The sequence below is a fragment of the Bos taurus genome, unplaced genomic scaffold, assembly GCF_002263795.3.
Source record: "Bos taurus isolate L1 Dominette 01449 registration number 42190680 breed Hereford unplaced genomic scaffold, ARS-UCD2.0 Leftover_ScbfJmS_1513_2139, whole genome shotgun sequence".
NCBI lineage: Eukaryota > Metazoa > Chordata > Mammalia > Artiodactyla > Bovidae > Bos > Bos taurus.
In genome coordinates, this window is record NW_020190613.1 from 198,386 (window position 1) to 226,061 (window position 27,676).

At 40.2% G+C, this 27,676-nt stretch overlaps 2 long non-coding RNA genes across 2 annotated transcripts in view; one reads left to right on the top strand and one right to left on the bottom strand.

Moving 5' to 3' along the window:
- The window catches only part of LOC112445492 (uncharacterized), a 108,016-nt gene that overhangs the window by 78,649 nt on the left and 1,691 nt on the right, over positions 1-27,676 (top strand). The gene's annotated exons all lie outside the window — the stretch shown is intronic.
- LOC112445493 (uncharacterized) overlaps positions 302-27,676 on the bottom strand; it is a 28,532-nt gene continuing 1,157 nt past the window's right edge. Inside the window, exon 2 of the long non-coding RNA XR_003033692.2 lies at positions 302-27,642. This is a non-coding gene — a long non-coding RNA (uncharacterized lncRNA). The remainder of the gene's footprint in view (positions 27,643-27,676) is intronic.

Consider the following 27,676-nt stretch of genomic DNA (forward strand, 5'->3'; position numbering starts at 1 on the left):
CATATGGTAGTTCTGTTTTTAGTGGAATCCAGGAAAATGGTACAGATGAACCTATTTGCAGGGCAGGAAGAGAGATGTGGATATAGAGGACGGATGTGTGTACATGGGGGAGGAGGGGAGGGTGGAACAAATTGGGAGAGTAGGATTGACACATATGCACACACATAGACACTGCCATTTGTGAAATAGGCAGCTAGTGGGAACCTCCTATATAGTTCAGGGGGCTCAGCGCAGTGCTCTGTGATGACTTTGATGGGTAGGATGGGGGCTGGAGGGAGGTCCAAGAGGGAGGGGATATATGTATGCATATAGCTGATTCACTTTGTTGTACAGCAGAAATGAATACAACGTTGTAAAGCAACTAGACCCCAATAAAAACAAACAACAATGACCAAAAAAAAAAAAAAAATGAGTACATCACAGACCTCCCAGCATACCAGTAGTCATAGATCTGGCTCATCTCTTCAAATAGCTACATAATACTCCATAACATGATTCTACTAGGATTTATTCAGCCATTTGTCTACTGAGGAGGGCTCAAGTTGTCTAGAACTTTGTGGTCATTCCTGTGAAAAAGGTCACAATCCCCACTCATCTCAGCATATTTACCAAGGCTGGTTAAGAAGATTGCTGGGTTTCAGAGGGCTTTAATTTACCTATGGCGAGATTGCTTGGCTGGTTTTCATAAACAGAATTCTGATTCTCTCCTTTTATTATCAAAAATTTTATTGTTCATCTGTTAAGCGGATCTCACTTGCCTTCTCAGTAATCCATGTATTGCCCCATAGTAGAGGGTGTGAACTGAAAAGGACTTTTGTAAGGAATGGACATCCAAAGATAGCATCTTCTTTCCTGTGTGATCCCAGGAAGAGGTGGATTACAATTTATCCAACTGGACCACATCTTCCTGATGCCTTCCTTCACTGATCTAGTCCAGTTATTCTCCTGCCTTTTCTAGCCATGAGCATTCTAGGCGCAACCTTGATAAGCAAAGAGAAACTACATTTTGTTGGGAGCAAACACATTCTGGCTTCTCCCCCAGGTAAAGATTCCTTTGCAAGACAATGCAAAAGGGCTAGAGTGGCCACACTAGGAAGATGAGCACAAATTACAGAAAATGATGAATATCAATCTGCTTAGCTGGTTTCTTTTGCAAAACTATCGTTGAACAGTGCCTTTAAAAATCAAGGACATGGTGGGGACATGGGTGTCCACTGTAAAGTTCTTCCAAACTTGTATAACAAAGTGTGAAAATATTGATATGTGGTTTGAGTTACAAAAATTCTGGTCACATACCATTATCTGGGCATATAAGATCCATATCAAAATACTTTACTGTGTATATACTTGATGCTTTTTAAAGCACTTTAAAACTCAAATTCCACTCTTACAGCAGCCTTGTGTGTCAGAAATCACTCTCACTGGACAACAGAGAGAATGAGGCCTGGAGAAGTAAATGATTTGTCCAAAGTCTCATATATAATTGGCTTCCCTGGTGGCTCAGTGGTAAAGAATTTTCCTGTGATGCACGAGATGCAGGTTCGATCCCTGGGTCAGGAAGATCCCCTAGAAAAGGAAATGGCAACCCACTCCAGGATTCTTGCCTGGGAAATCCCATGGAGAGAGGAACCGGGCAGATTGTAGCGCACTGGGTCACCAAAGAGCTGGACACAACTTACTGACTAAACAACAACACCGTATACATGATTGGCAACAGTGTGAAGCTTTGACTATGGGATCCTGAATCCAGTGTTCATTTCACTTGTAGGAAAGGGGTATAAAATGATATCTTCATTCCATTTTTCATTAGGCCTCTGTTTGAGTCTCATTTGGCTTAACCCAATTTCTCTTAGTCTAGGCATACAGATCTATGCTTCTTTCCATGACTGACTGAACACTGATGGAGCAGCAGTAATGTACTAGGTGTTCCAGAGACTGTAGAATTAGATCTGGCTGCTGCCCTATAGCTCCCAATCTCAGTTTGTTGAAGCCAATCTAAAATAGTTCTTGCTCTGAATAGACAGTACAGGTTTATAGGAACATGTCTCCTCTCTAAGCTTGTTTCTCACCAGTATGGACTCCTAAGGGAATCTCTTGTCAGACAGGAATATCTGGTAACTGGTGTTTGAGTAGTCCTGAAAAATCACCCTCATTTTGCCCAATTCAGTCTTAAAGATAGATGAATATGTCCGTTTGTTTTCCAGAAAAACAAATAGAGGCTAGTTTTCTCTTCTGAGGGGTCAGAAGTACATCTCACCCAAAATGTTATAGTCTGAAGCACATTGGAATGGTCTCTTTGATCCCAAATATTTTCTTTATCAGCGAAAATATCCCTTTTAGAGATATTACTCCTTTCTGACTGGGCTTCCCTCGTGGCTCAGTTGGTAAAGAATCTGCCTGCAATGCAAGAGGCCTGGGTTCCATCCCCAGGTAGGGAAGATCCCCTGGAGAAGGAAATGGCAACCCACTCCAGTATTCTTGCCTGGAGAATTCCATGGAGAGAACAACCAGGCAGGTTATAGTTCATGGGGTCGCAAAGAGTCGGACACGACTGTGTGACTTACACTTTCATAGATACTATTTCTTTCCTTTAGGGACTTCCTATAGCTCAGACAGTAAAGAATCTGCCTGCAATGCAGGAGACCCAGGTTTGATCCCTGGGTCAGGAAGACCCTCTGGAGAAGGAAACGGCAATCCACTCCAGTATTCTTGCCTGGAAAATCCTATGGAGAGAGGAGCCTGGTGGGCTACAGCCCATGGGGTCACAAAGAGTGGGACACGACTGAATGACTAACACTACTCCTCCCCCTCCTTTCTGACTCTCACATCCTGTTAGTTAGCATACTATATTAACCATGCTCTGTGAATATCTTTTGCAATGTTGTGGACATCTATCCCTTTTCTAATCATTCCCACTGCCCCTGGCCTGATCAACTTCAACAGTTACCACAAGGTCCCAACAGGTCCCCCTACTTATTATCGATATCCTGTGGTTCACCCTGCATTCTACCAGCAGGATTCTATTTCTAAAACACCATTCTGGTTATGTCATACCCTTGGTCAAAAACCATAGCTGGCTTTCCATTGCCTGGAGTTGTAGTTTTCAAAGTCTATTTGTTCATTCGTTCATTCTTTGGTTTCCAGTTACCAGGGGATGCTTTTTTCATGCAAAATACTAGGTATCTGAAACCTCCAAGTGAAAAGCAGATAAAAAAAAGTGACATGCTCCAAAAAAAGGAGCTGTGCTTTAGTTGAAGCGAGGAGGGAGGACACAGAGTATCCTTTTTTCCCTTGGCCTCAGGGAACACAGTGTGGAGACCACTGACTTACTCCTGAGATTCAAAGGGCTTAACTTGGTATTCAAGAATGCACTACCCTGGCCCTAACATGCATCTCCTGTTGGGCTTCCAACTTTCTCCCAAAGGAATTTGCTTCAGCAGTTTGGTCTCCACACAGCTGGAGCTTTCTCCACATTTTTTTTTTAACCAAAACTTTCTCTTTTTTTTAAAGCCACCCTTTAAAAAGTATTTATTTAGTTTTGGCTGTGCTGGATCTTCGTTGCTGTGTGTGGGCTTTCTCTAGTTGCAGTGAGTAGGGGCGACTCTCCAGTGGCGATGCTCGGACTTCGCATTGTGGTAGCTTCTTGTGTCGCAGAACAGGGACTCTGGGCACCCAGGCTTCAGTAGTTGTGGCCCATGGGCTCAGGAGTTGCAGCTTGTGGGCTTAGTTGCCAGGAGGCATGTAGAATCTCTCCAGACCAGGGATCAAACTGGGGTCCCTTGCATTGAAAAGTGGATTCTTTACTACTAGACCACCAGGGAAGCCCAGCATTCCCCACTTTTTACCTTTTCCTGACATATGCATTGCTGTTCTCTCTTCCTTCATTGCACTCACCCTTCAAGGACAAGCTACTTCAAGAAAGCTTCTCTGACTACCTTGCTTCACAGACTACTCGATTCTCAGGGCTATGATGACTTTATCTTCCAAATAACAACAACAAAAAAAATGGAGACAGAAGCTGTTCAGCGAAGAGATTGCCACAGAGACTGTTTTTATGTTCTCCTTCTAGCTAAAGAAGTCTCATGGTGTGAACTGTGAGGCCAAGGTTCCATGAGTTTGTGTCCCAGCCCTGCTACTTGTTAGCCATGTGACTCTAATTACTGTGCTTCAGGTCTCTTATCTGTAAAATGAGGACAATAATAGTACTCATCTCAAAGATTTATGTGAAGATTAAATTGTGTCAAGCTCTTAGAACACTGTTTGGCACTTAGTAAGCAGCTGATTGGAGAAGGAAATGGAACCCACTCCAATGTTCTTGCTTGGGAAATCCCATGGACAGAGGAGCCTGGTGGGCTACAGTCCATGGGGTCGCAGAGTCGGATACGGCTTAGCCACTAAACCACCACCACATGCAGTTGATAAAAGTTAACTATTATTAGGATAGCTCAGACATGAGGTCATGAAAGTCTGAGCTAAGGCAGAGGCCGTGGGGTGTCTATCAAGGGCAGAATTGTTGGGAGGTCTAAAGGTAGGGAATTGTGGAGAGAGTAAGATAAAGAGAGGGCTTCCCCAGTGGCTCAGTGGTAAAGAATTCACCTGCAGTGCAGGAGTTGAAGGAGATGCAGGTTTGATCCCTGGGTTGGGAAGATCCCCTGGAGGAAGGTACGGCAACCCATTCCAGTATTCTGGCCTGAAAAATTCCATGGACAGAGGAGCCTGGTAGGCCACAGTCCTCGGGGTCACTAAGAGTCAGACGCTACTGAGGCGACTTCTCATGCATGGCATGCAAGATAAAAAGACTAGTACACAACCAATGAAGGGTGAAACGGGTTGCTCTGTCATCAGAGGAAGGAAGTGCCCTGATAGGTGGTTCCTGCCCAGGCTGCTATCAGCAAGGCTGTATTCTCATGGAGCATGTGCTCATAAGAGAACGATAACTATCATATTCCAATGCATATATATGGAATCTAGAAAAATGGTACTGAAGAATTCATTTACAGGGCAGCAATGGAGAAACAGACATAGAAAACAGACTCATGGACATGGGGAGAGGGGAGGAGAGGGTGAGAGGTATGGAAAGAGTAACATGGAAACTTACATTACCATCTGTAAAATAGATAGCCAATGGGAATTTGCTGTATGGCTCAGGAAACTCAAACAGGGGCTCTGGATCGACCTAGAGGGGTGGGATGGGGAGAGAGTTGGCAGGGAGGTTCAAAAGGGAGGGGATATATGTATACCTATGGCTGATTCATGTTGAGGTTTGACAGAAAACAACAAAATTCTGTAAAGCAATTATTCTTCAATTAAAAAATAATGAAATTGATCAACCGTAAGTACCTTAGCAAAATTCTATTTTTCAGTTAACTGGAAGCTAAGAGTATAGCCATTTGGAATTGGGCCCTAAGACAGAAGGTGTTGGGAGAGGTGAAAAGAGAGCACAGGGCACTGTCAGGAAGAGGCGGCTACATGGGAGCAGGTGGGAGCATTGTGCCAGATAGCATAAACTGTCTAAAATGTTAGCTGGTAGGATTAAAAGTGCACTAGCTGCCTGGGGCAGGAAGAGACAGTCCCAGAATAACTGAATGGAGACATGGAAAATCCCAAAGACAAATTTTGATAGCTTGCCTACTTCAAATGGAGAAGGAAATGGCAACCCACTCCAGTATTCTTGCCTGGAGAATCCCAGGGACAGAGGAGCCTAGTGGGCTGCTGTCTATGGGGTCACACAGAGTCGGACACGACTGAAGTGACTTAGCTACTTCAAAACGTGCGTGTGTCCTAGAGTGTACATGGAGAGATCACAAGGTCCAAATTGTTTTGTTCAAGTATAATTGGGTTAACAATATTATGTTAGTTTCAAGTGTACATCATAGTGATTGGATACTTTCATACATTGCAAAATGATCACCACAGTAAGTCTAGTTACCATCTGTCACCCTACAAAGTTATTACAGCATTATTGACTATATTCCTTATGCTGTACATCCCTATGACTTATTTTAGAAGTGGAAATTTGTGCCTCTTAATCATGCTCACCAATTTGACTCATCCCACTCCCCACACCCAATCCCTTCTCCTCTGGCAACCACCACTGTGTTCTTTGTATCTCTGACACCATTTCTGTTTCTGTTATTTTTTAAATTTTTAAAAAACAAGTTGTTTTAATTTGCTTATTTATTTATTTTGGCCACGCCTCTCAGCTTGTGGGATCTTAGTTTCCCAACCAGGGACTGAACCCCAGCCCTCGGCAGTGAAAGTGCAGAGTCCTAACCAGTGGACCACCAGGGGATTTTCTGTTTTTGTTATTTTCATTCATTTGTTTTATTAGATCCCACAGGTAACTGAAACCAAACAGTATTTTTCGTTCTCTGTCTGACTTATTTCACTTAGCATAATACCCTATAGGTCCATCTATATTGTTGCAAATGGCAAGATTTCATTCTTTTTATGGCTGAGTAAAATTCCATTGTATATGTGTACATATTTATCCATTTGTTTATCATTGGCCACAAATTTCTGCCATATCTTGGCTGTTGTGAGTGATGATGCAATGAACATAAGGGTGCATTTATCTTTTCAAATTAGTGTTTTTGTTTTCTTTGGAAAAACACCCAGAGGTGGAATTGCCAGATTGTATGTTAGTTCTAGTTTTAATTATTTGAGGAATCTCCACAGTGTTTTCCATAGTGGCCACACCAGTTTATATTCCCACCAACAGCACACAAGGATTCCTTTTACTCCACGTTCTCTCTAACTTTTATTATTTGTTGTCTTTTTGCTAATAGCCATGTGACAGATGTGAGGTGATATCCCATTGTGGTTTTCATTTTCATCTTCATAATAATTAGCGATATTGATCTTTTCTTCATGTGCCTGCTGGCTTTCTGTGTGTCTTCTTTGGAAAAATGTTTATTCAGATCCGTGTGCATCTTTAGATCTGCATTAAGTGCCATATATTCATATATACAGCATACATATGGGTCTTGTGTTTTATATCCACTCAGCCACTCTGTGTCTTTTGATTAGAGCATATAGTCCACTTACATTTAAAGTAATTGTTGATAGGTATGTACTTATTGCCATTTTGTTCATTGTTTTCTTCCTTTGATCTCTTAAGTTGCGCTTTGATGACTATCTTTAGTGTTATGCTTGGATGTTTTTCTCTTTTTGTGTGTGTAGCTACTACAGATTTTTGGTTTGTGGTTTCATATATATATATATATGTATATATGTATTATTGTTTTAAGTTGATGATCTCTTAAGTTTGGATGAATTCTAACAACCCTGCATTTTCACTCCCTCCCATCTTTAATGTTTGTGACATCACATTTTACATATAATTGTTTTGTGTGTCCCTTTAACTGTTGTGGATATAGGTGATTTTACTACTTTTCTTTTTCAGCCTTTCTACTAGCTTTATAAATGGTTAGTCCACTATCTTTACTGTACATGTGCCTTTACCAATTAAATTTTTCCTTTTATAATTTTTATATTTATAGTTGTGGTCTTTTCTGCTTAGCGAAGTCCCTTTAACATTTCTTGTAAAGCTGGTTTAGTGGTACTGAACTCTTTAATCTTTTGTTTTTCTGTAAAACTTTTTATCTCTCCTTCAGATCTGAATGGATTCCCTGGTGGCTCAGACCGTAAAGAGCCTGTCTGCAATGTGGGAGACCCATGTATCCCTGGATCAGGAAGATCCCCTGGAGAAGGAAATAGCAGTCCTCTCCAGTATTCTTGCCTGAGAAATCCCATGGACAGAGAAGCCTGGCAGGCTACAGTCCATGGGGTCTCAAAGAGTCGGACACGACTTTCTTTCACAGATCTGAATGATAGCCTTGCCATGTAGAGCATTCTTGGGTTTAGGTATTTTTCCTTTCATTACTTGGAATATATCATGCCACTCTTTGTGGCCTGCAAAATTTTCCTTAAAAGTCAGCTGAATTCCTTATGGGAATTCCCTTGCACTTGCTTTTTTCTTGTCGCTTTTAAGACTCTCCTTATCATTCATTTTTGCCAATTTAATTACACTGGGTCTAGGTGGGGACCTCTTTGGGTTCATCTTGTTTGGGACTCTGTGCTTCCTATACCTCGATATCTGTTTCCTTCCCTAGGTTAGGGAAGTTTTCAGCCACTATTTCTTCACATATGTTCTCTGCCCCTTTGTCTTTTCCTTCGGGTACCTCTATAATGCCAATGCTGGTATGCTTGATGTAATTCTAGAGAGCTCTTAAACTATCCTCATTTGCCTAATTCATTTTTTTCTGTTCAACTTGGGTGATTTCCTCTACTTTGTCTTACAGTTTGCTGATTCATTCCACTGTATCATCTAGTCTACTGTTGATTCCTTCCAATGTACTTTCAATTTCAGTTATTGTATTTTTCAGGCCCTGTTTGGTTCTTCTTTATATTCTCTAGCTGTTAAACTTCACTATGTTCTTCAGTTCTTCTCCTGAGTTTGTTGAGCATTTTTATGATCATTACCATGAGTCTTTGTCAGGCAGATTGCCTAGCTCCACTTCATTTTATTCTTCTCCTGAGGTTTTGTCTTGTTCCTGCCTTTGGAACATATTTATCTGTCTCCTTATTTTGCCTAATTTTCTGTATTTATTTCTAAGGATGAGGTAGGTTGGTTACACTTCCTGTTCTTGGAGAAGTGGGCTTATGCAGGAGACATTCAATCGGGCCCAGCGGCAAACTTCTCTCTGGTCACCAGAGCTATATTCTCTAGGATTGTCCCCTCTCTGGGCTACATGGGCCCTTCTCTTGTGGCAGAGCTGACTACTGTGGGCACAGTTGTAGGAAGGATTGGCCCCCAGTCTGGTTGGCTGCTGCCTGCTGGTGGCCTGGGTCACAGCTTGACTGGTTGCATGGTTCGAAATGTCCCAGGGCTGGTGCCAGCTGGCTGGTGGGCAGGTTGGGTCCTGGGTTGGCTGGCCGTTGTGTCAGGGGGGATCCAGAAGCTGGTGCTGACCTACTAGTGGGTGGGGTCGGGCCCCAAGTTGGCTGATTTGGGGAGCCAGGGGGCCTGGGTCTTGTCCCAGCCTGATGTTGGGCAGGGCTAGGTCCTGGGATCCCTGGCTATGGGGCAGGATGGTGGTCTATGACTGATGCCAGCCCACTAGTGGGCAGATAAGACCCTGGCACTAATAGGCTAGAAGGAGGACTTGAAAATGGCACTTTCCAGTGTCCTTATGGTAAACAAGCTCCAAAAAGTGGCTGCTATCAGTATTTGTGTCCCTGGGGAGAGTCCCAGTTGCTTTCTGCCTCTCCAGGTCATTCTCTGAGATCAGCAAGTGAATCTGACCCAGGTTCCTTTCAAATTACTGCCTCTGCACTGGGACTTGAAACATGTGAGATATTGTGCAAACTGTTAAAGAGCAGAGTCTCTGTTTTCTACAGCCCTCAGTCTCTCCTGTATGCAAGTTCTGCTGACCTTCAAAGCTGGAACTTCTGGGCACTTGTCCTGCTGGGGCAGAACCCCCAGGCTGGGGTGCCCACTGTGGGGCTTGGACCCCTCACTCCTTGGAGAGAACCTCTGCAATTGTGATTATTCTCCTGTTTGTGAGTTAGCTACCCAGGGATGTGGGTCTTGACTATACTCTGTCCCAATTCTTCTTACCCATCTCATTGTGATTCCTTTAATTTTTGTTAATCTTCAGGTTCTGGTGGTAGTGATGGCCTTTTTTTCATTTCTGAAATCAGTAATTTGTGCCTTCGTTTTTAGTTAATCTGACTAGAGGTTTATCTATTTTATTGATCTTTTCAAAGAACCAGACTTCGGTTTCATTGATTTTTCTCTTTTGTTTTCCTGGAATAACTTTCATTGATTTCTGCTTTAATTTTTTAATATTTCTTTTCTTCTGCTTACTTTGGGTTTGATTTGCTCTTCTTTTTCTAGTTTCCTAAGGTGGAAGCTGAGATTATTGATATCAGGTCTTTTTTTCTAATATATTAATTCTATGCTATAAATTTCCCTCTAAGCACTGCTTAGAATTTTTATAAATTATATTTTTATTTTCATATAATCCAAAATGTGTTTAAACTTCACTTGAGACTTCTTTGGCCTATGTGCTATTTGGAAGTATATTGTTTAATCTCTAAATATTTTGATATTTTTACAGGTATATTTCTGCTATTGATTTTTTAGTCTAATTCTACTATGTTCTGAGAGCATACTGATATAATTTATATTCTTATAAGTTTTGTTAAGATCTGTTTTATGACCCATGAATGTGGTCCATCTTGGTGAATGTTCTATTGACCTGGAGAAGAATGTGTATTCTGCTGTCGTTGGATGAAATACTCTGCAGATGACAATAAGATCCCGTTGACTGATGGTGCGGTTCAGTTCAACTATATCATTATTAACTTTCTGCCTGCTGGATCTGTTGATTACTAATAGAGGGGTTTTAAACTCTCTAATTGAAATAGTGGACTTGTCTGTATCTTCTTCAGGTACTATCCATTTTTTCATCATGTATTTTGATGCTCTGTTAAATATACACATAATTTTCCTTCCTCTAAAACCTGCTTTGTCTAAAACTAATATAGTTACTTCCACTTTCATCTGATTAGTGTGTTAGCATGGTATATCTTTCTCCATCCCTTTACTATTTAAAATTTGTTTATTTTTAATTGGAGGATATCTTTTAGCATCCTTTTACTTTTAATCTATATGTATCTTTACATTTAAAGTGTGTAGATAACATATAGTTGGGTCTTGTTTTTTTTATAATCCACTTGGATAGTCTGTGTTTTAATTGGTGTATATAGACCATTCACATTTAAAGTGATTATTGGTACAGCTGGGTTAATACTGACAATATCTGTAATTATTTTCTATTCATTTTCCTTGATTTTTTTACTTATGTGTGTGTATTCCACTCTTCCACTGCTTTCTATAGTTTTATTTGAGCATTTGCTATTATTCTATTTTCTCTTTTTTAGTATATTAATTATACTCATCTTTTTAATTAGTAGTAGTCATAGACCTTACAATACATATTTACACAAATCTAAATCCACTTTCAAATAACACTATACTGCTTCACAGGCACTGCAGGTACTTTGTAGTAGAATACATCCTTTATAAAATCACTGTCATTCATTTCACTTTTCCATAAACTATAATTATTCAGTTAGTTGATTTCAGTCAGTTCAGTCTCTCAGTCGTGTCTGACTCTTTGCGACCCCATGAATCCCAGCATGCCAGGCCTCCCTGTCCATCACCAACTCCTGGAGTTCACCCAGACTCAAGTCCATCGAGTCAGTGATGCCATCCAGCCATCTCATCCTCTGTCGTCCCCTTCTCCTCCTGCCCCCAATCCCTCCCAGCATCAGAGTCGTTTCCAATGAGCCAACTCTTCGCATGAGGTGGCCAAAGTACTGGAGTTTCAGCTTTAGCATCATTCCTTCCAAAGAAATCCCAGGGCTGATCTCCTTCAGAATGGATTGGTTGGATCTCCTTGCAGTCCAAGGGACTCTCAAGAGTCTTCTCCAACACCACAGTTCAAAAGCATCAATTCTTTGGCGCTCAGCCTTCATCACAGTCCAACTCTCACATCCATACATGACCACAGGAAAAACCATAGCCTTGGCTAGACGGACCTTTGTTGGCAAAGTAATGTCTCTGCTTTTGAATATGCTATCTAGGTTGGTCATACTTTTCCTTCCAAGGAGTAAGCGTCTTTTAATTTCATGGCTGCAGTCACCACCTGCAGTGATTTTGGAGCCCCAAAAAATAAAGTCTGACACTGTTTCCACTGTTTCCCCATCTATTTCTCATGAAGTGATGGGACCAGATGCCATGATCTTCGTTTCCTGAATGTTGAGCTTTAAGCCAACTTCTTCACTCTCCACTTTCACTTTCATCAAGAGGCTTTTTAGTTCCTCTTCACTTTCTGCCATAAGGGTGGTGTCATCTGCATATCTGAGGTTATTGATATTTCTCCTGGCAATCTTGATTCCGGCTTGTGTTTCTTCCAGTCCAGCGTTTCTCATGATGTACTCTGCATAGAAGTTAAATAAGCAGGGTGACAATATACAGCCTTGACGTACTCCTTTTCCTATTTGGAACCAGTCTGTTGTTCCATGTCCAGTTCTAACTGTTGCTTCCTGACCTGCATACAAGTTTCTCAAGAGGCAGGTCAGGTGGTCTGGTATTCCCATCTCTTGAAGAATTTTCCACAGTTTATTGTGATCCACACAGTCAAAGGCTTTGGCATAGTCAATAAAGCAGAAATAGATGTTTTTCTGGAACTCTCTTGCTTTGTCCATGATCCAGCGGATCATGTAATTATTCAGTACACTGTTGCTATTATTATTTTGGACAAACTTTATTCTGTTAGGTTAAGAATAAGAAAAATAAAAGATTTCACTTTACCTTCCTTTATTCTTTCTTTAATACTTTTTCCTTCTTTATATAGATCTGAGTTTCTGACGTTATTTTCATTTTTCTTAAATAATTTAACATTTTTTGTGAGGAAGGTCAATTGGTGAAAAATTCCTTCAATTTCTGTTTGTCTGAGAAAATATTTCTCATTCACTTTTGAAGCATAGTTTTGCTGGATACAGAATTGTAGGTTGATGGATTTTTTCTTTCAAGAATTTAAGTGCTTCATTCCACTCTTACTGCTTGCTTGGTTTCTGAAGAGAAATCATATGCAATTCTTATCCTTGTTCCTCTATATGTAATGTGTTTTTCCTCTTTCAAGATGTTCTCTTTGTCTTTGATTTTATGCAGTTTACATATGATATGCCTAGGTGTAAGTTTTCTCACATGTACCTGCTTTGTGTTCTCTGGGCTTCTTGGATTTGTGCTTTGGTGTTTGTCATTGCTTTTGGAAAATTCTCAGCCATTATTATTTCATTCATTAATTCTTTTTCCTTTCTTTCATCTCCTTCTGTCATTCCTATTACATACGTGTTACACTTTTTGTAATTTTCCCACAGTTCTTGAATATTCTATTGAATTTGATCACATTTTCAGTTTGGGACATTTCTCTTGGCATGCTTTATTTATTTATTTATCTATGGCCGTGCTACGTCTTCATTGCTGCATGCGCTTTTTTCTAATTGTGACAAGCAGGGAGCTATTCTTTGTTGCAATACGCGGGCTTCTCATTGCTGTGGCTTCTCTCGCTGCAGAGCATGGGCCCTAGGGCATGTGGGCTTCAATAGCTGTGGCCTATGGGCTCAGTAGCTGCAGTTTCCAGGCTCTAGAACAGAGGCTCAATAGTTGTGACACATGGGCTTAGTTGCTTGCTCTGCAGCATTTTCCCAGATTCTGGAAAAAAAATCTGTGGGATTTTCCCAGATCATGGATTAAACCTGTATCTTCTGGATCGGCAGGCAGATTCTTTGCCACTGAGCCACGAGGGAAGCCCCTTGCCATATCTTTAGATGACTTACTCTTTCTTCAATCACGTCCAGTGTGCTGATGAGTTCATCAAAAGCATTCTTCATTTTTGTTACAGTGTTTTTGATTTCTCACATTTCCTTTTGATTCTTATTTTATTTTTTTTAATTTTATTTTATTTTTAAACTTTACAATATTGTATTAGTTTTGCCAAATATCGAAATGAATCTGCCACAGGTATACCTGTGTTCCCCATCCTGAACCCTCCTCCCTCCTCCCTCCCCATATCCTCCCTCTGGGTCGTCCCAGTGCACCAGCCCCAAGCATCCAGTATCGTGCATCGAACCTGGACTGGCGACTCATTTCATACATGATATTATACATGTTTCAATGCCATTCTCCCAAATCTCCCCACTCTCTCCCTCTCCCACAGAGTCCATAAGACTGATCTATACATCAGTGTCTCTTTTCCTGTCTCGTACAAAGGGTTATTGTTACCATCTTTCTAAATTCCATATATATGCATTAGTATATTGTATTGGTGTTTTTCTTTCTGATGTCTCTTTACATTGCCCATATATGCTTACATTTTGCCTCCTTTTTTCATTAGAGTTCTCAACACATTAATCTTATTTATTTTAAATTCCAAGTCTGATAATTTCAAAATATCTGCCATACCTGAGCCTGGTTCTGATGCATGATTTGTCTCTTCAGATTGATTTTTTTTTTGCCTTTTAGCATGCCCAGTACTTTTTTGTTGAAACTCAGACATGATGTACTGAGTAAAAGTAACTGAGGTAAATGGAGCATTAGTGTGAGGTCTTATGTTAAGCTCTCTAGGAGTTAGGCTAGTTTTACTGTTTTTTGTAGCCATGGGGTCAGAGGCTAAAATCTGCCTAGTGTCTTTGTTTATCCTCTCCATTGTTATTGGGTTTCCCTAGATTCTTCTTCTTAAACAGTGTCTAAGGCTTGCAGGTCTTTCAATCTCCTCTTATTATACAGGATCCCAATTGATGCATAGCAAATTGTAGGGGAAGGAGAAATGTTCTATAATCATATAATTAGCTCTCAGTTTTTAGTGATCCATGTCCCTGAGTTGTGACCTTCAAAAGCACTAATTAACTTCGCTCCTGCCCACCAGTGTAGGTAAGACAGGAAAGCTAGTGGAGTTGGGCATATATTCCTTCTTCCAGGGTGGTTCCATTCCACCAGGCTCCTTTGCCCATGGAATTCTCCAGGAAAGAATACTGGAGTGGGTTCCCATTTCCTTCTCCAGGGGATCTTCCTGACCCATGGATTGAACCCATGTCTCTGGAATTGCAGGCAGACTCTATACTGACTGGGCCACCAGTGAAGACGTTCTAGGGTAGTTAGACTCTGATAAAACCCAAATTAGTTAGTCTAAGATAAAATAATTTCCCTTGGTTTTTCCAGTAGTCATGTATGGATGTGAGAGTTGGACTATAAAGAAAGCTGAGCGCTGAAGAATTGATGCTTTTGAACTGTGGTGTTGGAGAAGACTCTTGAGAGTCCTTTGGACTGCAAGGAGATCCAAACAGTCCATCCTAAAGGAGATCAGTCCTGGGTGTTCATTGGAAGGACTGATGTTGAAGCTGAAACTGCAATCCTTTGGCCACCTGATGCGAAGAGCTGACTCATTTGAAAAGACCCTGATGCTGGGAAAGATTGAGGGCAGGAGGAGAAGGGGACCAGAGAGGATGAGACGGTTGGATGGCATCACCGACTCAATGGATATGAGCTTGAGTAAACTCTGGGAGTTGGTGATGGACAGGGAGGCCTGGCATGGTGCAGTTCATGGGGTCGCAAAGAGTCGGACACGACTGAGCGGCTGAACTGAACTGAACTGAGGCCAGGCCTTAGTTAATGAGAATAAAGAACTCTAGGCTTATTTTAAATGGTTACATTTCCCCCTCCTCTACCTATAACACTTATAAATTTTTCACCAAACCTGAGAACCTGGTGGGGATCCTGGAGGTAAAAACTCACAAAAAGGAGTTTTTCTCTCTGAAGCTAGAACATGCTCCTTCTCCAGCAATTAGTCGATTACCTGATTACCCGTTAAGTGCTCCAACCAGGATCCAGCAGTGGTGATTGTATTCACCTGTCTTTCCAGTTTCCAAGATAAAAACCACAAGGCAGTTTGCCCTGTGACCTCAATTTTATGTGATTTTAAGAGGACTTGCTGATTTTCATGTCCTTAAGCCTTTGTTCTTGTGACAATAGGAGTGACAACTTCTAAGCTTTTTACATGTCAAGAAACTAGAAGCTCTTTCTAGTCTCTCTTCTGTGCATAAAGGTATATAAAGTTTTCTATTTATATAATTAACAACATACAACAATATACATTTTATAAACTACTTCTAAAGTTAACACATTGTGTACATTTTTGTGCCATTAAATATTCCCCCTATACTACATGCCTAGTGACATGATTTTTCATTAACACAGTTGAAACATAATTTCTTAACCAATCCCCTATTTGAGGGTTCAAATTGTATCCTTTTCTTTGTTTTAAAAAAATTCCATGATAAATATCCCTGTATATAGGGGCTTCCCTGGCTGTCCAGTAGTTAAGACTCTGTGCTTCTACTGCAGGAGACAGTAGAAGATCCATGGTCGAGGAACTAAGATCCCATATGCCTCTGCTGCTGCTGCTGCTTGCTAAGTCACTTTAGTCGTGTCCGACTCTGTGCGACCCCATAGACGGCAGCCCACCAGGCTCCCCTGTCCCTGGGATTCTCCAGGCAAGAACACTGGAGTGGATTGCCATTTCCTTCTCCAATGCATGAAAGTGAAAAGTGAAAGTGAATTCGCTCAGTCGTGTCTGACTCTTAGCGACCCCATGGACTGCAGCCTATCAGGCTCCTCCATCCATGGGATTTTCCAGGCAAGAGTACTGGAGTGGGTTGCCATTGCCTTCTCCGCCATATGCCTCTAGGTGTGGCCAAAAAATAAACAAAAAATAAATATCCTTGCATATACACTAATGTATATAATACTGGTTATTTTCTAAATATAAATTCTTAGAGGTAGATTTATTGAGTCAAAGGTAATGAACGCTTTTAAATTCCCAATCTATACTGTCAAGCTGCCTTCCAGAAAAGCTGCACTAATTTACTTCCCAATTGCAGTGTGTGAAAATGTCCAACACTGGATATTTTAATTGCTTAAAACTTCGCAAATTTGGTGAGGGAAAATGGAAACAATATATTTTTTTTTATCAGTAACTTTTAATTTCTCTTTTTATGATATTACGATTATTATTGTTAATATTCTTATCCTAAGCTACATTCTGGACTAAATGTAAGTGCTCAAGACCATTTATTGATTAAAAGAACTCCGAAAAATCAAAATTACTTTGTAGGCAAAAGTTATATATTTTTCACCCAAGTCTCAGGAATACAATTTTTTTGGTAAATACACAAATTAGACCTCTGCTCCACAGTGTTATAGAATGAAGTAGGAAATATTTTTAACAATCCCTGCATGTTTAACTGAAGACAGACAAATCATGAATTTCCCAAAATAAACATAAATTAGGCACCTTTTGCAAACTTCCACATACTGGTGAGAAGAGAATGACCGTTTCTCTAAAATAAATTTGATAAATTCATAATCTTTAAAACACCTAAGTTATTTGCCTTTCATATCAACAACTTACCTAGACATTTCAGAAAAATCTGAGTATACACTTAGAAGCAAATCCATGAAGGAGGCTATTTAGGTGGTATTATTAGGCTGGCATAAACTGCCTTGTATGGTTCTTCAATTGCTAATACTTGGATGGAGGTAAGCTGGAAATTACTTTGTTGATTTAAATTCACATTGCAAAGTAAGATGGAACCTGTGTATTCCATATTTGATTCTGGATTATTTTGCCAGAAATAATCAGCTCCCTCAGAGGCTGACATGAGAACTACCTACTTCAAATATGAAACTGGATGAGCTTTCATTATTAGCAATGTGATCTGCATGGTTGGGTGATTTATTCCTTTCTGGATGATAAAGAGATGGGATAATAAAAGATAAGGACCCACCCCTGAAAGACTAAGCAAGCACCAAAATAAAGCAAGCTATCAAAATGTGGGTTTCGTGTGCATTTACATATTTTAAAACTCATTTCCAAATTGCTAAGATTCTAACTTACAGGCAAGTCAATTTCCAAAGGAACGGTATACACCAATGCCACAAGGAGGGTATTCTTTATCTACAGCTGTTAAACAAGTTGCCATCACCTCTCTAAAATATCTTTAAGATAGATTTCTTTACAGAAACTCTTAAATGGATCCTTTCAATATATCTGAGCTCACCACTATTCATGACAACCACAGATGATCCAAATAACTTGTTTCAGCCAACAGATTCTGTTTGCCCCAAATTCAGCCTCTAGACAGAGTATTGTTAGACAATGTGTGAAACTGACTGATCTGAATTTGCCTGCTCCAAATTTGGCTCAAGGATAAGGAGGTAGAAGATAAAGGTAAAAAGAGGCCAAGAAACCAGGTCCTGAAGAACACTGAGCCATTTGAGCATGATGATAACAGTAATAAGAAAAATAACAACAAAATTTGTTGAACATGTCTTATAAGCTAAGGGTTTTACATCCATGAATTCAAAAATTCTTACCACAACCCTACAAGCTAGATCCCATTATTAGCCCCATTTTAGACATGAGGCACAGGGAGGTTTGGTAACTTGCCTAAGTTGACCTAAGTAGTCAAGGTATGGAGGTGGGATTCAAATCTAAGAAGGCTGGCCTCAGAACCAAGGACTGAAACCACAGTAGCATTTTGCCTGTCCTGCTACATGAGTGTAAAGTGCATGTCACCCACTTTTAGAACTTAAAAAATAAAGGGCTTCCACACATTCTTGCCTAACTTTTTCTCAAGCCACCCTTCCCACCCTACCTGGAAACACAGCTTTGCTCACCTTTTAAAGAATCAGGTGTTGTCTGTAGTGAAGCCAAGTCATACTCAAATGACTATAGGAAACGATACAACTGGAAGACTTCATTTTGCATTTTTTGGTATTTATCTCAAGGACAGATTATAAAGTATGAAATAGTGCCTATGCTTCCAAGAGCTATGAAATAGAGATGGGAAGAGAAGAGTAACTCAGCTAAAAGTTCTTTTTCATTCTCTTTATACACATCAGCATTTTTCTCACAATACATGGCATTTATCTCACATTACAATACTAGGTCAAGGTCTAAGTTGCTTCAGTCGTGTCTGACTCTGTGCGACCCCGTGGACTATATCCTGCCAGGTTCCACTGTCCATGGGATTCTCCAGGCAAGAATACTGGAGTGGGTTGCCATGCTCTCCTCCAGGGGATCTTCCTGACCCAGGGATTGAACCTACATCTCTTATGTCTCCTGCATTGGCAGGCGGGTTCTTTACCACTAGCGCCATACTAGTGTCTTCCCAACTATGCATCTTGAGGATGAAAACATCTCACTCAAAAACTAACTATGCATCAAAACCTGACCATAAATACAAACATAGTGGTTTGCATCAAGTACTCTGGTCCCATTACCTCAGCAACATGGAATTTGGCTAATTATGCTCCAAAGAGAAATCCACAAATTCCTGGAAGGAGCAAATTCAGGAACTGAAGGCAGAGACAAGGAGCTAAACAGTAATATCACTGGTGCTATAAAACAACACTTCTGCAATTACTGACACTGATTTCAACTACATAGCAAAAGTAAACACTATAATTTTTTTTTAAACTATAGTCTTTAAGACATGTTTTACCATGGTTGTCCAAGATTGGGTGCTTAGCTGAATTACAGCTGATTTCTCCATGAGTACATGGAACAATGCTCAATTTTCTGAAACTATGATAAAGTCCATTTCAGCACATTCTTGTAAGTCTGAACTTTAAAAAACTTTCATGAGTTACACAGCAACATTGACCACACCTCAAGTTCCAGTATATTATCTTGGACAAGAAGCACAAGTGAGTTGATTTTATTGAAACAGTGATACCTCACCAACTTGAAGGAGATGCAAGTAAGCAAAGTAAACTTATCACTTGCCAGTACCTGAGTGATACCATCTGGAGACTTCAAGTGCTCAGTCTCTCAGTCATGTCCAACTCTTTGTGACTCCATGGACAGTAGCCTGCTGAGTTCCTTTGTCCATGGGATTTCCCAGGCAAGAATACTGGAGTGGGTTGCCATATTCCATCTCCAAGGGATTTTCCCAACCCAGGCATTGAACCCTTGTCTCCTGTGGCTCCTGCACTGGCAGATTCTTTACCACTGAGCCACCTGCGAAGTCCAGAGACTTCATGACTTACCACTGACTCATGGTATCTGTAGAGTAGAACTTGGTCCCAAGGGAATTTCAATGAACATTTGAGATGGACCTTCAACCTGTAGCATCACAGCTATTTTTCAAATAGGTTCATGTGGCCCTAATTGAAAGTGATAATCCCTGATACTTTAAGGGCCCCTGTTAACAGAAATGATGACAAAAAGTAAACAACAAAGATGTGCTTCTATGCCATCAATGTTTTCCCCAACCATTACTGTCTAGCACCGAGCACCACGTCAAAAGTTCAATAACTTCATCACCAGTCTAAAGGCAAGAAACATTCCCATGAACAGTTTTCGATAAGAGCTATTACTGTAGACACATCATCATGTTAAGTACTACAATAATATTTATTTTATTGTAACACACACAGTCAGTGGACAGGGAGAGATGAATCTTTGCTGTTCATTATATAAGAGGACAAATCAAGTAAACAAATTCCTTTTGGAGTATTTTTTTAAAGGCTACTATAATAGTGAAGAAAAAATTAAAAGCATAAGTACTTCTCTTCTGACATTTATCTAACTTGAAGCAGGACAAAGGGCATGATGTAGCAGTCATTACAGAAAAAAAATGTCCTATTTCTCTGGAAATTGGGTTTCTAGAACTGAAGTCTCAGTCAGAATTCCTCAGGGCTTTAAGACGTCATTTTCAGGCTACCGAAGCCAGTGAAAGCAGAAAGTCAAGAAAAACCCAAGTCCTTCACTTTTGAGTATACAGCTTATTTCTCTTTATCTGGTAGTTAATTATCTTATTCCTACTTGTTGGATCATTTGTCCAAAATTAATTCAACTTAATATATATTGAGTGGCCTATGCACAGCCTGGGCTTCCCACTACCCGCCTTTTCTACTAGCTTTTCTACTAGCAGGTGGGCAAACTCAATGAGAAGAAAAGGTCCATATTTCGAAGAGGTTTGAGAGTTGAGCAAGGCAACATCATTGGCTAAGTTGAGAAATGAAGATTTTCCATGAAATTTCACTTCATTGTGCCCTTCTATCTCCCATTAACATGGATAACTGAGACTTGATGGTATTCTCAAGGCCATGGGAGATACTTTTACAGAAAGGCTGCTCAACTGGTGAAACCTGATCTGAATAATTTTTCTGGCTAAAATAATCTCTTGTCATCTGGCATAGGACTTTGGGCAAAAAAATTAAATCTCTTGTCTGAAAAAAACAAATTGTTCTTTCTATCAGCACCTCAGCTGCACAAATCTCTGCTAAAGGAGGTTTACTTACTATTTGGTCAAGAATTTAAGTTGTGCTCTTGAACTTTTCACAACAGAATCAACTTTGTGTGCCCCACAACTGATATCTAACTTATCCAGTTTTCACTTCAGACAACATAGGCTAAATCTCCACTACAGGTGCACTTTAGAGAATCCATGATGAATCAGTGCTTCATTTAAAAAAATTTTAATAGGAGGATAATTGCTTTACAATGCTGTGTTGATTTCTGCCATTCACCAGTGTGAATCAGCCATAAATATACATACATCCCCTCCTCTTGAGCCTCCCTCCCACCCCTCTAAGCCGTCACAGAGCACTGGGTTGAGCTCCCCATGTTATACAGCAACTTCCACATAGCTGGCTTATTTATATATGGTAATGTATATATTTCAACAGTATTTTATCAGTGCATTCCACGCTCTCCTTCCCCTGCTCTGTCCACAAGTATGCTCTCTAAGTCTGCATCTCTATTCCTGCCCTGCAGATAGGTTAATCAGTATTATTTTCTAGATTCTATACATATGCATTAATATATGATATTTCTTTTTCTCTTTCTGACTTACTTCACTCTGTGTAACAGGCTCTAGGTTCATCCACCTCACTAGAACTGACTCAAGCTTGCTCCTTTTTATGTCTGAGTAATATTCCATTGTACATATGTACCACAACTTCTTTATCCATTCATCTGTCAATGTACATCTAGGTTGATTCCATGTCCTGGCAATTGTAAATAGTGCTGCAATGAACACTGGGGTACATGTGTCTTTTTGAATTATGGCTCATGCAGCTCAATATCAGAAAAACAAACAACTCAATCAAAAAATGGGCAGAAGACCTAAACACATACTTCTCCAAAGAGGACACCCAGATAGCCAATAAACACATGGAAAAATGCTTAACACTGCTCATTATTAGAGAAATGCAAATCAAAACTACAGTGATGTATCATCTCACTCCAATCAGAATGGGCATCATAAAAAAAAAATCTATAAACAATAAATGCTGCAGAGGATGTGGAGGAAAGGGAGCCCCCCTGTACTGTTAGTGGTAATGTAAACTGGCACAGCCACTATGGAGAACAGTATAGAGATTCTTTTCAAAACACTAGAAATAAACTACCATATGACCCAGTAATCCCACTACTGGGCACATACCCTGCCTGAGTGCTTCATTTTTATAAAATAATTTTTTGTGTTGTTGTTGTCATTTAGCTGCTAAGTCATGTCCAACTCTTTTGTGATCCCCATAGACTGTAGCCCACCAGGCTCCTCTATCCATGGGATTTCCCAGACAAGAATACTGGAGTGGGTTGCTATTTCTTTTTCCAGGGGATCTTCCCAACCCAGGGATCGAACTTGGGTCTCTGGCATTGCAGGCAGATTCTTTACCATCTGAGCCACCATGGAGGCTCACATATGAGTGTGTGTGTGTGTGTAGCTGCAAAAAAAAAAAAAAGACTCTAAGTCTATATACCAATTAACCATGATTAACATAAATGTTGAGATTACCAATGACTTTTGTTTCTCTAATACTTTTATTTTCTTCTGAATGTTGAAAAATGACATCTATTTTTAAATAGAAAAAAATCACATTGATGTAAACTTTGCTTAGGGTATCTGATAATTGACAATGCAGTCTACTAGACATATTAAACAACCATATGTATAACATTTCCATGTTCTAGCCTTCGATTAGCTTATATCATTCAAAGTTAAACTATCTGGACTACATTAACTTAGCACTTATAAAAAACTTATATTGAGCTATAATTTAATGTTTGCCCTATTCCTTTACAGAGGGTTAATAGAGAAATGCCAAATATGATTCTTCTTTCATACCACTTGAATAAGTGGGAGGTAGATGAAATTGTACCTTTCTCTTGCCAACCAATGGAAAGCTTCTCTTTTTATCTTTTCAGGAAGCATACACCAACTTAGAAACATGAATACTGTAATGTATCAACCTTTGTGCATGCTCAGTCACTCAATTGTATCTGACTCTCTGAGACCCCATAAACTATAGCCCACCAGGCCCCTCTGTCCATGGAATTTTCCAGCCAAGAACACTGGAGTGGGTTGCCATTTCCTTCTCCAGGGGATCTTCCTGACCCAGGGATGGAACCCACATCTCTTGCATCTCCTGCACTGCAGGTGGATTCTTTACCACTGAGCCACCTGGGAAGCCTCATGATACCAAATCAGGTGTTAAAAATATCTACCCTTTCTACTTCGGTCAGATGGCCTCTATTTTTTTGCTTCAGCTTTTAAAAAGTTATCTTGCAACTATTCTTTCATATATGCTGTGATACGCTAGGTGTCCGACTCTTTGTGACCCCATGGACTGTAGCCTGTCAGGATCCTCTGTCCATGGGATTCGCCAGGGTAGAATACAGGAGTAGGTTACTATTTCCTTCTCCACATGTGCAAAGCACTGGGCTTCTATTCAAGAGAAGGCACTGGCTTCCTCAAAGAACTGCTAGACACAAACTGGTGTTATGAACAGAACAGCGGATCTGGAGACCTGGGTTTTCATTCTGGTGCTGCCCTGGATTTGCTGTCTGGCTTTGTACAAAGTCACTTGGCCTCACTCAGTTTCAAGTTTCTCATTTGAAAATTAAGGTGATAATATCATTGGGCCTGTAAGAGAGTTACTTTAATTGCTGTGTGTGCGTATGTTAGTCACTCAGTCGTGTCTGACTCTGCAACCCCATGGACTGTAGCCTGCCAGGCTCCCCTGTCCATGGAATCTCCAAGCAAGAATACTGGAGTGGGTTGACATTCCATTCTCCAGGGGATCCTTCTGACCCGAGGATCAAACCCGGGTCTCCTGCACTAGAGGCAGATTCTTTACTGTCTGAGCCATCAGGGAAGCTACCATTCATTAAAAACTGTGTGCCAGCCACTGTCACACAGCCCTCTGTGTGCACAATATGATCGAGTCTTTAGATGACCATGTTTACAATCAATACACTATTATTTCCCCTACTGTACTGATAAGAGCACTAAAGCTGGAGAGATTAAGCAACATTCCCAAAGTAAGGAAGTCGTGGATCTGGGGTTTGGATCAAAGTGGACTCCAGAGTTTCCATAGCCAACACCACTGGTCCCTCCCAACATAAAAAATAATTAAGAATATACCTTGAAAGGCATTAAGCTAATTTTAAAGCATTCTCATTTACTCTACTTCTACCTATCTGAACTTCTAAGATGTGAATACGTCTATTCTTCTGCTCATTTCTTTGTCTTGTCAAATAATCACCTCAAATGTCCAAGTGATAACCTGGAGGTGAAGGACTCAAGCCCTTGACTTTCACAATAAAGAGGCTCTGGGTAGGCTCCATAAGACCATGCTTCCTGTGTCTCAAAATTTCACTATCTTCTTCCTTCTCTGCAATCTTTTGGGGACTCATCCTTCCTGGGAAGTTCAGAGGCCCATTTTCAGCCAAATACAAATGTTAGAAGCTTTTCTCCAAAGGAGAAAAATGAGTGAGAATCTAGTCCCTTGGAAGATCCAGCTAACCCATCTTATAAAGCAGGCACAGAAGCCATGAAATAAACCAACCATTTCTCTCCCAAGGACTTTTGCCAGCCTTGGCACAGGCTGGTTCATTTGAAATATATAATTAAATATTCTTAACAACTCAATTATTCTACCTCACTTTGATCAATAGTTCATTACCTAAGTCAGATATGCCAAAAGAGGCAAACTCTTCAGCTCATTTTGTCCTACATTTGCATGAATATTATGCACTGAATATTATGCTTCTTTGAACTTCAAAAGAACTTCCTGGCCTCTTTTGACTACAACTTTAACAATTGAGCATAATGGAATTATAGAAAGACACTTTCCCAGCTAAAGATCTCCATCCTCGCTGCTTTTGGACAGGAACAAACTTTTATATAAGCCATAAATGGCTCATTCATCCACTGTGATGGCACTGTCCATATTTCCCGGGTTCCTGAGCGGGTTTTCCCTCCTGTGAGAGCAAGGTAACTCTGGCTAATTAGCTACTAGCAAGTGGCAGCACCCACTTCTACTTTTCCTTGTGCAAACAGCTTTCTGCTTTGAAAGCATTTCCTCCAGACCTCCTCAGATTCTACACCAGTTGAGTGAGTGTCTTTGACCATAATAGCATCGCCCCTCATTCCATCCTGATGCCTAAAATGCGAGAGCAAACAGGCTACCGAGCATCTGCCTTGACCAACATGCTTATACTCAAACCAGCCCATGAGTGAGAAAAAACCTTGGCTTCCTTGGGTAAAACAGTATCAGGCAGCAAGGAGCGACATGAAACTTTATGATCCTTACACATTTCTTGAAGTTTTTCTGTTATTTTTTTCCCCTCATTTTGCTTCTTCCATTCCTATACCTACTCTTCTCTAGAACTCAACAGCACAATATGGGAATCCTGATTTCCTCTTACTTCAAAGGACTTTTTCCTGTTGTCAAAGTAATATTGTCAATTGTGAAATCTTTGGAATAAACAGAAGTATAAAAATGAACAAAAATAACAGTCATGAAACTACTACCCAGAGATAAAAAATTAGTTCCCTCTTGCACACCATGTGTGTGCGTGCATGCTCAGTCGTGTCTGACTCTTTGTGTCCCCATCGACTGTAGTCTGCCAGGATGGCTCCTCTGTCCATGGGGTTTTCCAGGCAAGAATACTGGAGTGGGGCTGCCATGCCCTTCTCCAGGGGATATTCCTGACCCAGGGATTGGACCTTTTTCTCCTTCATTGGCAGGTGGATTCTCTACCACCGAGCCACCTGGGAAGCCTCACTGTGCACCAAGCATGAATATAAAGTTCAGGTAGAAGAGAGAACTATGGGTAAAACCCCAAACTACAGAAGCAGTAGAAAAAATATAAGAATACGGAGTAGGAAAGACCTTCTTAGGAATAAGAAGAAATCCACAAGCCATAAAGGAAATGAATGACAGATCTGACTACACAAAAATTTAAAACTTCTATATGGGAAAATATGGCTTATACAAAGTTTGAATGAAATGGCAGACTGGGAAAACAATACGTGAAATACAAAAGGTTAATAACAACATTTGAAATAACAAAATGTTAATAAATAAGCTTTTGCAAATCAGTAAGACAAGCAACCCAACTGAAAAATAGCCAGTTCACTGGAGAAATACAATTGAATTAAAAGTAATTGAAAATACACTCCAGTAACAGGAAACTCTCACAGCACAACTGAAATAGGATTTCCTCTAGTAAACTGGCCCATGAATACAGCGATTAAGAATACTTTTAGTGAAGGAATTAGAAATGGACATGCATACATATATGGTGGAAGTGTAAACTGATACTTTTTTTGGAAGGACAATTTGACAGTTTTTGCCAAGATTAAAACTGAGCATACACTTTGACCTGACAATTACTCACAAACACTTGCTTAAGTGCTTTCAGGCATTCACTAATGCCTTACCTATAGTAATAACAAAACTGGAAACAATCTAAATATCTACAAATAGGGACTATCTAAACAATCCATGGCACACTCATATAACCGGGTACTATGTAGGCATTAGAATGAACATGGTACTGTTATACTGAAATGTTCTGACATGGAAGGATGTCCTGGACACACTGCTGAATAAAGCAAGTTATAAGGGAAAAAAAAAAAATATATATATATATATAATATCCAATTTTTGTAAAAGAAAAAATCCCTATAGATATGTATGTTTTGATAACACAGAGAGAAAACAGCATGGAAGAAACAGAAAACTATTACTATTATTAATAGTAACAGTCATCCCTGAGGTGCGGGAATGGCAGTTGAGAGAAACAGGTTCTTTATGAAGTTCAGATACTTTCACATCATTTTGTTCAGTGAGTAGTATTCATTTCACAATTTAAGAAATTTCAAAATAAGCTAATATAACCATTTTCCAGGGCTATCATTTGCAATAAAGAGTGTTTGGTAGCATGAGAATGCATTACAAGGATCATTTATGCAACCGTTTCCTACTGTTTCTAATGTCTTGTAGAGCTGCAATATAAATTTCGGTGCATGCAGTGTATGTGTGTGTGCAGTGTATGGGTGTGTGAGTGTGTATGTGTGCCGAGGCAATATACCTAAGGCATAGACTTTTAGAGTCTCCTTTTAGTGGAGATAACTTTGCACATATCTTTGAGACAGTTAGCTTGGGTCAGGCCCCAAAGAATGATGCTGAGGGCTCATTTAGGGAATGACGATGACCTAAGCCTCATTATCTGACTATAAGCTGGAAATACTAGCCCAGAACTGGTCCCTTAGGCCATCTGTTACATAATCATTTTGACACCAATTGAATATCCCAAGGGCTTGGGACAGACTCACAGGCAGTAGGAAATGTTAGAGAGTGATAGTTTGGGGTCTGTCAATCAGTTTTCAATCACATTTTTTCTTTGGTTTGTCAATTAAGCTCTAATTGTCTATTTCTATGGACAATATTACTCAATTCTTCATTAATATGGAAGGCTTCCCAGAGAAGATTGTCTCCTAAGAGTTGCAAGCTTCCCCATGCTGCCACAAGGCCATAAGGGAAGTTTCTCCCTAAGAAACAAAGGAGTTTTAAGTCCAGCTGCTTGTGAGCTTAGCTGAGAATGGACTGGACTTTTCTCTCACATCCACTTAAATCAAGGCAAACTTCTGGAAGACGAGGGTTCTGAGGTGGATTACGTATTCAAGCAGAAGAAGGTCGGTTGAGGACTACAAGAGAAGAGGCTGATTTAAGCTCTCTTGC